This window comes from Glossina fuscipes, unplaced genomic scaffold (assembly GCF_014805625.2).
Source record: "Glossina fuscipes isolate IAEA_lab_2018 unplaced genomic scaffold, Yale_Gfus_2 73, whole genome shotgun sequence".
Lineage (NCBI taxonomy): Eukaryota > Metazoa > Arthropoda > Insecta > Diptera > Glossinidae > Glossina > Glossina fuscipes.
Window position 1 is genome coordinate 464,218 of NW_023998436.1, and position 10,119 is coordinate 474,336.

General features: G+C 34.1%; 3 non-coding genes across 3 annotated transcripts; 1 reads left to right on the plus strand and 2 right to left on the minus strand.

The window, feature by feature from the left end:
* Nucleotides 1-1,862: 1,862 nt before the first annotated feature.
* Nucleotides 1,863-1,935, minus strand: Trnav-cac. Its single transcript has one exon. It is a non-coding gene; the product is annotated as a tRNA-Val (tRNA).
* Nucleotides 1,936-4,682: 2,747 nt separating this feature from the next.
* On the plus strand, nt 4,683-4,755 carry Trnav-cac. Its single transcript has one exon. It is a non-coding gene; the product is annotated as a tRNA-Val (tRNA).
* Nucleotides 4,756-5,386: 631 nt separating this feature from the next.
* Trnav-cac lies at nt 5,387-5,459 on the minus strand. Its single transcript has one exon. It is a non-coding gene; the product is annotated as a tRNA-Val (tRNA).
* Nucleotides 5,460-10,119: the final 4,660 nt, after the last annotated feature.

The window sequence follows — 10,119 nt, forward strand, 5'->3', positions numbered from 1 at the left end:
GTGGCTAGACGAGGAATTGAGAATTTTCCATTGTAAAGATCACATGGATTTTCTAACAGTGGGAATACCTCTACGTCCTATTGGACTTTGTATAGCACTGCATAATAGGACTTAAGATGTAATTAGCATGATTCGTAATTGCCTGTCAGTGAAAAGTAAAATTTTCGTGCTTAAAAATTTGGTTAATTATAATAATTGTGGTGCAAGGCATATTAACTTAGTGCGATCGTATGTAACAGGCGGAACTGTTTAAGATGGGCCCACCTTTTATTATACCGATCGATTCAGAATCATTATCTGCATTGATCTAAGTCTGTCTGTACGTCTGTCCGTCTTATGTCCGTCCATGTATTGTCATCCTAGAGTTTGCAATTTTTGGGTTATTTTGATGAAATTTGGTACAGTGACGTGTTTTCGCCCAAGGACGAACACTATTGAAAGCGTTTCGGATCTGTCCACTTTTTCGACCACTCCCCGTATAACGCTCTATTCCGAAAAATCGTTATGTCGAAAATAATTGTAATTTTCAAAATTTCTCGGCAAAAGTGACTAAGTAGTAGTATTTCGGCATTCTAAATTGATATAAAAACTTTCGGAACGACTGCGGGAATCTTTGACCCCCTCTTCCAAAGCGAAAACTGAAGTTCATACGACAAAAAGGTACAATTTTCAACGCTTCGCGATTACGAAATTATATCCCAATAATAATTTAACAAAAAAAAATTAACTGCGCTATATTTGGACCATCTAGGCCTATTGTTTGGACACCACCCTAACAACGATCTTCACGAAAATTGATCTTTTGTAGAGAAAAATCTAAGTTTTAACAAGTGGTGATGGAAACTGATCCATAGCTATTCATACAAAAATGAACTCTACAGCATTTGGGCCATATATGCCTATTTTTGGATCCTATTTAATTACACTTTTACTATATTTTGTTGCGTTTTGGACCCGCTTCTCCATAATTACTCACTTGAAAAATATGCCTTTACATATAAACAAAATATAATTTTTGTGTTCCATAATAAAAATAAGAATTGTGTTGGAGAATGTAGTGTAGGGTATTTAATGGTCAGCAGTGCTCGACTATATGTTCTTACTTGGTTTTTTCTAAAAGTATTCAAGAAACCAAGAAAGAATTTCAAAATCATTAGCGGTAAAGCACTTCAATGTCGCGCCGCATGGACAGTAAACGATCGTTCAGTTAAATATATAAAAATACTACTGAGATCAAAAATTAAGACCAATTTAATTTTATTTTATTTCGTTGCCTCCAAAGTAATCCCCCTCAGATACTAGACACTTATGTCAATGTTTTTTCCATTCTTCGAAACAGTAGGCGTTCAAAGTTTGCTGCAATTCAGTTTGCTTCTCTTTAGTTGGGTCAAAGCATTGGCTCCGTGATTATGTTTTGAGTTCAGGATAGAGCCGGAAGTCGCATGCGACTAAATCAGGTAAACAATGGAGAATATGATGACATAAACGCACTCCTGTCTGATCCTGAAAACTCTAGGTATTCGAGAAGAGAGAATTTTAAGAAAGCATTAGCGAAGAAGGAAATGCGGTCTCGACCTATAACCTTTTGTTGGAATTAAAGCCAAAGATTTATGTGCCAACGCATTTTCTCACTATTTCCAAAGTAATGAAACAAATAATTATTTTCTAAACATCAAGTAAATTCAAGTACAAATTTATTATAGAAAATTTGAAAAACGCAGTGTTTTTTACAACAATAAGAATTATAGAGAGGAAAAGAAACCCTTTCTCAGGCAAATCGATCTCCATAATAAAAAGGAAATTTTCCTCATAGGTCGCTTATGCTCACGTAAAAAAAAAATATTACATATCCTCATTGTTGTTGTTCCCGCCCGGGTTCGAACCGGGGACCTTGTGCGTGTGAAGCACACGTGATAACCACTACACTACGGAAACTACATTTAGACTTATGAATATGTTTGCATAAAAACAAACGTTATTTTAAAAATTAAAAATAACATAATATGGAATTTATTGCATACATATACATACACTTAGGCATATGCATACACAAGTGGATATAATTACCTACGTAACTTATGTAACGTCTTTTAGCCTATTGAAATCATAGAAACCTTTGCCTGGAGGAATACATTTGATGAAAAATTTTTCTTCTTGTTCTCTTTATACAGTTGAGAAACATACATTACAAACATTAACGCTTCCACACGTTCATGCATGCTTGCGTATATATAAAATTGAATTTCCTATGCAGAATATTTTGTATGTGACTATTTACCATTTAAAACTTTAAATTTGGGTGAATTCATTTTGTAAAAACGTTTGCAATTCCCAGAAGGAAGCGCCAGAAGCCCCACAAAGTATATATATATATTTTTGATCAGTCTCAAACTCTGAATCGATTTAAGCGTGTCCATGCGTCCCTCTGCCAATCTGTCCGTCCGCGTAAAGTCTGTTGCAAACATTCAGCCAGCCGCAAGAGTAAACCTATCAATTTCGAATTTGGCACAAACATTGTATGACTATAGGCGATGTTTTGAAATATGTACACAAATGGAAAAAGCCAGCCCCGCCTACCCATTATCATAGGGTACAAAATTAAATTTTTTTTAAACACTTTTATAACGGTGAGGACCAAGCTTTCAAAACCTCATAAAGTATGTATATGCCTAACCAGCATTCAATTTAGGATGCACCTTTTGTTTCTCTGCCCATCTGTCCGTCTACCCAACTTTGTAGTGTCTTTCTCTCGTTCACAAAAATGAAGAGAGCGCTTACAAATTCGCAAAAGCAACTGAAAATAACCTAAATTCCGTGAAGATCATGCCTACAACGCCTAGAGGTCTATGCAAGAAGCACTGCGAATACCTTCCAGTGTCTTTGCCAATTGCTCATATATTTCAACAGATACGCGATACAAATTTCCACTCTCACAAAGAGCAGCCACACCCACTCAATGTTGTAGAGTACGAGAATTTAGTTTTTCCCATTTTTTTTTTTGTAGTTGTTTTTTAGGATAACGATAATGGATATAATTGATTCGGTGGCAACCGAGTACAATTTTCTTATTTGTTACTATCGCTATTCAGCAAGTTCTTGGAAATATTTGCACCAACTGTAGAATGTAAATTAACTGCTTTCGCTTAGTAGCTTTCATAGTAACGTGTTCGCCAAAATTTCTGGCTAATCCAACTCAACTGGCTGCTTAAGACAAGGCGTATCAACGCCAGATCCATTTTAAAGGGTTGGCTTTATTGCAGACACTTTCATGCCCCTAGCACATTTTAAGCGGACTTGTCGCCCCATGTTTCAAACATGTACTAGCTATGTTTTCAAAAACTTTTCGACTAAGAAAGTTGTAATTACCAAAGCCTACAGAAAATATAACCCACGTTTCACTTTTTATAAGCAATTTACTCATTTCGTGGAGTCTTTGTTTCCTGAGTGTCACTGCAAGACAATAATAATAATACTGATAACGACTATAAAAAAAATACTGTGACTAACGGACGTAGTTACTTCGCCTTGGAGGATGACATATTCATGGTTTTAAGTTGTGGTCAGCGATTTATTCACTTTTGTCAAATTACAATGAACGTTTGTCTGGCCAGAATTAACAATTATGTTCTTAATAATTCCCTTTACTAGAATACTGGTTTTAACCAACACGGACATAACGGCATCGATGTTAATACCAAAACATACCCAACTTGTTTGTTACAAGGTAGATATGTTTCTTAGAAAGTTGCGAAAAAAAATCGTGTTTTACAAAGAAATATATGAGTATACAGCGGATATCCGGTCCCTTATTACAACATATAAAAATTTAAATTGAAATTTAATTTTCAATTATTCATCGGTACTTGATAACAACTTTAATACGGACCGAATGCAAAATGCTGTCATCGGGAGATACGTCCAGCACTGTCTCGTAAGACATTGTCAAAATTAGAAGAACAAAAAAAAATTTTTCCCGAATTGGTGCAAAAATGTGTAAACCATGTTACTTTAAAATCGTGTAAGATAAATACCGGGTAAAAAATGTTTTGGGTATATATGATAAGTACATTGTCTATACGATTTCTGGAAATAGCTATAAATTTGGCCGTCACTAGATAATATTAATTCAAAACTTTGCGTAGAGCCTATTACCTAAATGTTTCCCTGCTAATTATTCTGAAGCCTAAACTCGTCCATAACTTCTAATGTGACATATGAACTTTGCACTAAAATATTTGCATATTGTATCCTTCATAAAACCATCCAACCATATAATTATATACTTCACCTATAATATCTGTCTTAGGGATCGTATATCCTCTTATGCCTTCAATATTAATAAATTGTCTTAAATTTCGACTTTCTATTTAGCTTTTTAAAATCATTAAGATTCAGTCATCGCGTTTTCCTTATGACCATTTAATTACTGTAGCAGATCTTGTAGGAATACCAAAAAAAAGAGAAATATAAATTTTAATAAAATCTTTTTTCTTTTTTATATCTTTTTAGTCTTTTTTAGATTATTCAAGTTTTGTATATTCCTTCATATACAAAATAATGTTTAGTGTTGTGAAATAGATAGAAGTTTCCTTTCACAGTTGTTTACCATGAATAGAATATCACATAATTTGTCTTTTCAACGATGCAGAATAAAACGGAAAATTAGCAAAACCACCCAACAAGTTTCCGTAGTGTAGTGGTTATCACGTGTGCTTCACACGCACAAGGTCCCCGGTTCGAGCCCGGGCGGGAACATTCGCCGTCGGCACGTCTGACTTTTTTATGGTTACGAATTAAGTTTACTATATACTGCCAAAGGTCAACATTTGTTCCAAGCGACGTAAGCTTTTTTTCGTATTTTTCTCCAATAACTTGAAAAGAAGAGGAAGCTCATACAAATTCTTCGTTAATCAGAATGAAACTTCGTTTTCTATCGGGAAGAGTTTATTGTTAGATCAAATAAAAGTTCAATTAGCATATTTGTTGTTGTTGGAAGCCGATTGCTTGGAAAATATATCAATAAATTGTCATTAACAGCTACCTTGTAATTTCATTAAAGCTCTTCTTATAACAATTTTTTCAAAGGATACATTTTGTATGCAGACAATATTCTTGACTTTATGCCATTTGCTATTTATTCCGTAGTCCTATTCACCAAAGTTTTGCGGAAATTTTTTTATAATTTTAAGAAGAGGTTAAAATAATTTTGTGTTCTTAAGCGAAACAAAGCCAATGCAAATAATTTGTCATCATGTAATTGGGCAAACTCATTAACAATAACCGCTTTGTTTTGTTCTGCAATGAAATCAATTTTTATTAGACGGTTTTACTTAGCCTAGAGCTATATTTTATAAGTTTCAATGAAAAAAAAAACAAGTTGACCAACTGTTTCCGCCCGGGTTCGAACCGGGGACCTTGTGCGTGTGAAGCACACGTGATAACCACTACACTACGAAAACCTGCGTAAATATACTGTTGTGACAGCGAATTTGAAGAAACTATACGATGTCTTTTTATTATCCTTCATCCTATTGTGCCTTGAAACAATTGTGATATCCATACATTATATATGGGTTTCTCTATACAGAATAATTTGCAAATGTTTTGTTACAATGATAGAGTAGATTTAGAACACTGGAATTGTATCATATTATAATTCTGAATCATTTACTGAACTCTTCTAAGTCTCGCTCTGCATCCGTTCGTGTGGCACTCTGTTATCTGCCTATGTAATGCCGAAATATTTGAGATATTATGATGAAATTTTTATGACACACTTGTTTTGGCAAAAGTACGAACGTTATTGGATACTTGTGATGAGGCCAATATCCATATAAAGATCCATTTTGAGAAGAACTTTACATTGCTTACTTTTGAGATATCGCAACAAAATTCGCTGGAAAATAATGCCTTTTGCTGCATATTGATCTATTTTTCCAATTCTTTCGTTATAAACTTTTCCTGAAAGGTAAGTCACATTACCGCTGGTCAAAAAAATTTAATTTTTATTGATTTATTGCGTAAGATTAGGCAGGGTATTCAAAAGTAGGTTTTGTCAATCTTTTCCCGTTTAACTTGTTTTCATTACATTAAGTTGATGGTCATGGTCAATAAGTCATGTAGTTTTAAAAGCAACATAACAAATGCAACTACACTATGCTATACACGTAAATATGTACGAATAAATGTATGTAAATACAAAATAGTCAAGTAAGCCTGGTCACATGATTCTCTACTCAGCTTTACTTGATAAAATTTTCCATTTGCTCTCTTAATAGAAAAGCAAAAAAATTATACATACATACACATATGTATAAAAGGGGGATTTTAAAGGGTGGACTGACGTAGTCCAAATTTAGCAAAATCAATTATTTCGAATAATTAAACACATATATGAAATATAAATGGTTGTACAAGAAAACCTAAATGCATAAAAGAAACTTCAATACTTTATAGACCCTAGACGGTGTCTTTACACAATAATTAAACCAATCTGTGGATGGGGGATTTGAAAATATAAAACTTTAAACATTGTTCTAAAGCTTGCAACTAACAAAGGCCGATATAAAGTGTACGAAGTTTAAGAAGGGAACGACAAATCCAGGCATAATTGATTTCAACTGTGAAAAGCAAAAAAGTTGCAATGACGTTGAATTTCCCTAAATTATATATATGTTTGAATAATGAATTGAAATGATTATTTTAAGTTTAAAGTTCAACGATACGAAGAGAAAAAAAACCTACAAATAAAGGGAAACTAAAAGTCGACAATGTAACGATCGGCACATATTTAGAAAACATTGAGTGGTTAATAATATCGAAGCCTTTAACTCCACTTAGAAGCTTAAGTCGACTTATATGACATATGTCGTCAAACTTTTTATTTTTTTATGCATATGATAGCACTTTGTTCACATTCGTTGGGATCTGAAGATCCAAGGGTTGATGTCGCGTAAACTTGCATATATGTTACTCGACAGTAATATTGCTATCGAAAGTTTTTTCATTCGATAGTATGAAGAGTCCATACTTTTTCGCCCTCTGTAAACCGTCTAATTGTTATAGCGAGTCCATAAACCACAGCTGTTGAGTTACGCGTTTTACACCACACATCACGATATTAAGTTTTTGCGAAAGGTTGTAACACCCAGAAGATTTTGGGATAGACTCACCTTTCATTACACCGATCAACTGTCTAATCTAATGCCTGTTCATGTGGGCTTGTAATATTTAGATGAAATTTGGCGTATTGACGTGTGTGTATTTTTTGATTCAAGGACGAAGGCTACAGAAAATTGTACGGATCGGACCACTTTTTCGACCACTCCCCATATAACACCTTATTTTCGTAAATTGCTAATTTTCGATATATAAATCGTTTAGTAATAGCATTGGTGTGAAAACTTTGTATTGGATGGGGCAAGTCCCTACGGAAACTGAATCCATATATGGTAAGAAGGCTTCATTTGCAAAAGTTTTTGATGATAATTTCTTCTTCTTCTTCTTGACAACAATTTAACAAAATAGTAACCTTCTCGAATTTGGATCATACAGGTCTACTCCTTGGATCTCAACCCATATTACGGATTCTAATATAAAACAAGACTTTTTAGGTCAAATAATGAACATCTGTCCTTAAGAAATCAAGCAAAGAGAATTTTAATCACAAAGATATAGTTTTCAAACCGTATTTTGAATAATGAAAGGTTTTTTACTTGTTAAATGTTCTAAAGTTAATTTGTTAGGAAACTGATTAATAATAGAGAGCAAATTTTTTAATGCATTCCGATTATCTTAATGTGTGAAATATTTTTTAATACACGTAAACCCGTTTCTACGCAAGACACTGCTCACTTACCACGACGAATGATAAAATTAATATATCTGCTTCATATTGTATGCCAGCAAATACAATTAGTAATCAATTTTAATTAAAATGTAATCACATTTAGTTATGTTAATAAGAATGTAGAAAATGAAAAACTAAAAGTCATTCGTATAGTTTCACTATTGTGTTAAATAAAATGTTTCTTAAAAAGTAATATTTTGCTAGATCGACTTTGAGAGAACTTAATAAGTAATTGCTCGTCTCTCTCTCTTTTCATAGCTTTTGTTGAAGGATAGGAGAAAATTAAATTTGTTTTTTCCTTTTGTAACATCCTTGGACACCATATAGATTGATATTTGGTTTGAATGTGAGTGATAAAGTCCGTTTAGAAGTGCAAAAATGATTGTCCACTTATCACAACCAAGCCCGTAGTAGTCAAAAACCGATAATTTTTAATATTTAAAAGATTTTAAGACGATTGAGCTACGCCTGTCTGTCCATTCGTTCACCAAAACGTCAAGCAATTAAGAAGCGCGACAAGTAAGCTGGCAGCCTCGGGTTCAATTCTCAGGACGGTAGATCGTAAATTAACTACGGTTGATAGGCGTTTGTAGCTAGAGTGACTGCTCGATGGGTAAAGGCATAGCGACAAAGAGGAAAAGGGAGATAGACTATGTACCCGATCGGTAAGTGGAATGTCCTTACCGAGAGGAAAGGGAGATAAACTATGCTGACTCGCTATGACCGCTCGATAAAGGCACAGCACTTACGGTAAAGGCACACCGCTTGCTGATCGGTTACATAGTCTCTCTACCTTTTCCTCTCTAGCCCCCTTTTTTTGGCCAACTCCGCGTGACATGCATAGGGAGAATTGCCAGATTGAAAAGGAAAATATGGTATTACTAGTCAGTCAGAAGGTTATTAAAGGACAAAAATTGTTATAATCTTATCAAAATTACTTTCACAGTGTTCGCAAAAAAAAATGGTAGCTTAAAATTTACAGTAGCTTGTGGGACAATTCAATTCTAACAGCCGTTGTCAACCTGCCGCTCAGAGTCGCAAAACATCAACATAATATAGGTAAGAAAATTACATTCGGTCGTAACCGAATCTTTTATACCCATCGCAGTTATCGTAAAAATTATCAAAAAAAAGGAGAGAACTACGTGTTTTCATTTTTTTTTTACTCTATGCTATTGGATGGGCGAGAGTGACTTTTTACATTTTCAGACTAGTGGTGAAAGCTTACATGATATTCATAGGTTTTGTTGCAGAGGCCTGTGGACATTGCAAGCATATCGTTTGAAAAGTTTGCAGGCATCACATTGTTGAGCAGATGGACAGATGGGCAGACTGACATGCATAGTTGCATTTCAGATTTGAAACTGGCCAAGAATTTATGTACTTACAGATGTTTTTGTAACGTAACTCTACACGTTATAAAGCTACTCAAAAAAAAAAAAAAAAAATATTATGTTATGATAGGCGTGGTCAATTTTTACAGGTGCTACACTATCAACCACAGAGTATACGTTCAAATTTTCGTAGGTTTTGTCTGCTACAATTTATGAGTAATGAGAAAAAAAACATTGTTTACTTACTTTTGATAAATAAGAGTCTTCTCAGTTTACGCGGTACTGTCGACGTTTGCTTCGACCTATTTGGACCACTTTCAAAAGCAACCTACGTACAAGATTCCATTGTCTGCACTAAATAAAAAGTCGTAGCTAAACTTTTGCTGCCGATTATTTAAAAGACGGAAGGTCGAAAGGACGGACAGATCAGGCTAAATCGATTTAGAATTTTATGCTGGACAAGAACATATGTACTTTGTGAAGTTTCTGAAGCTTATTGCTAAGTGATGTAAACGCTTTCATAAAATGAATGTACTCTAGACCCTTCGGTGATGGGTACAAAAAGAAGTGTTTTCAGTTGATAGAAGACAAATATCGACCAACTTGCAGCCGGTATTGATCTAAAAGGATTTAACGAAAAAAAAAAGAAAAAGAAGAAAGGAAACGAGCCCCATCAAGCCAGCTAATAGAATAATGTTTTTATATATTTTGGATTCTGCTGGGTAGGGCTGACACATCAGAGGAAACGTATATGACTTTCTTATTAGAACGCTTCGCATGCTTTTAACCTCTGAAAATTAATTGAAAAAATATACATATATTTTATAGAGAAGCGCTACATTTCTCTGCCCATTGTCTAGAGCGAGACTTAATAAATGCAATAAAAGATAAGAATAATTTTTGCTATTGTTTAGTTTTTTCATTATTCTCAACGGG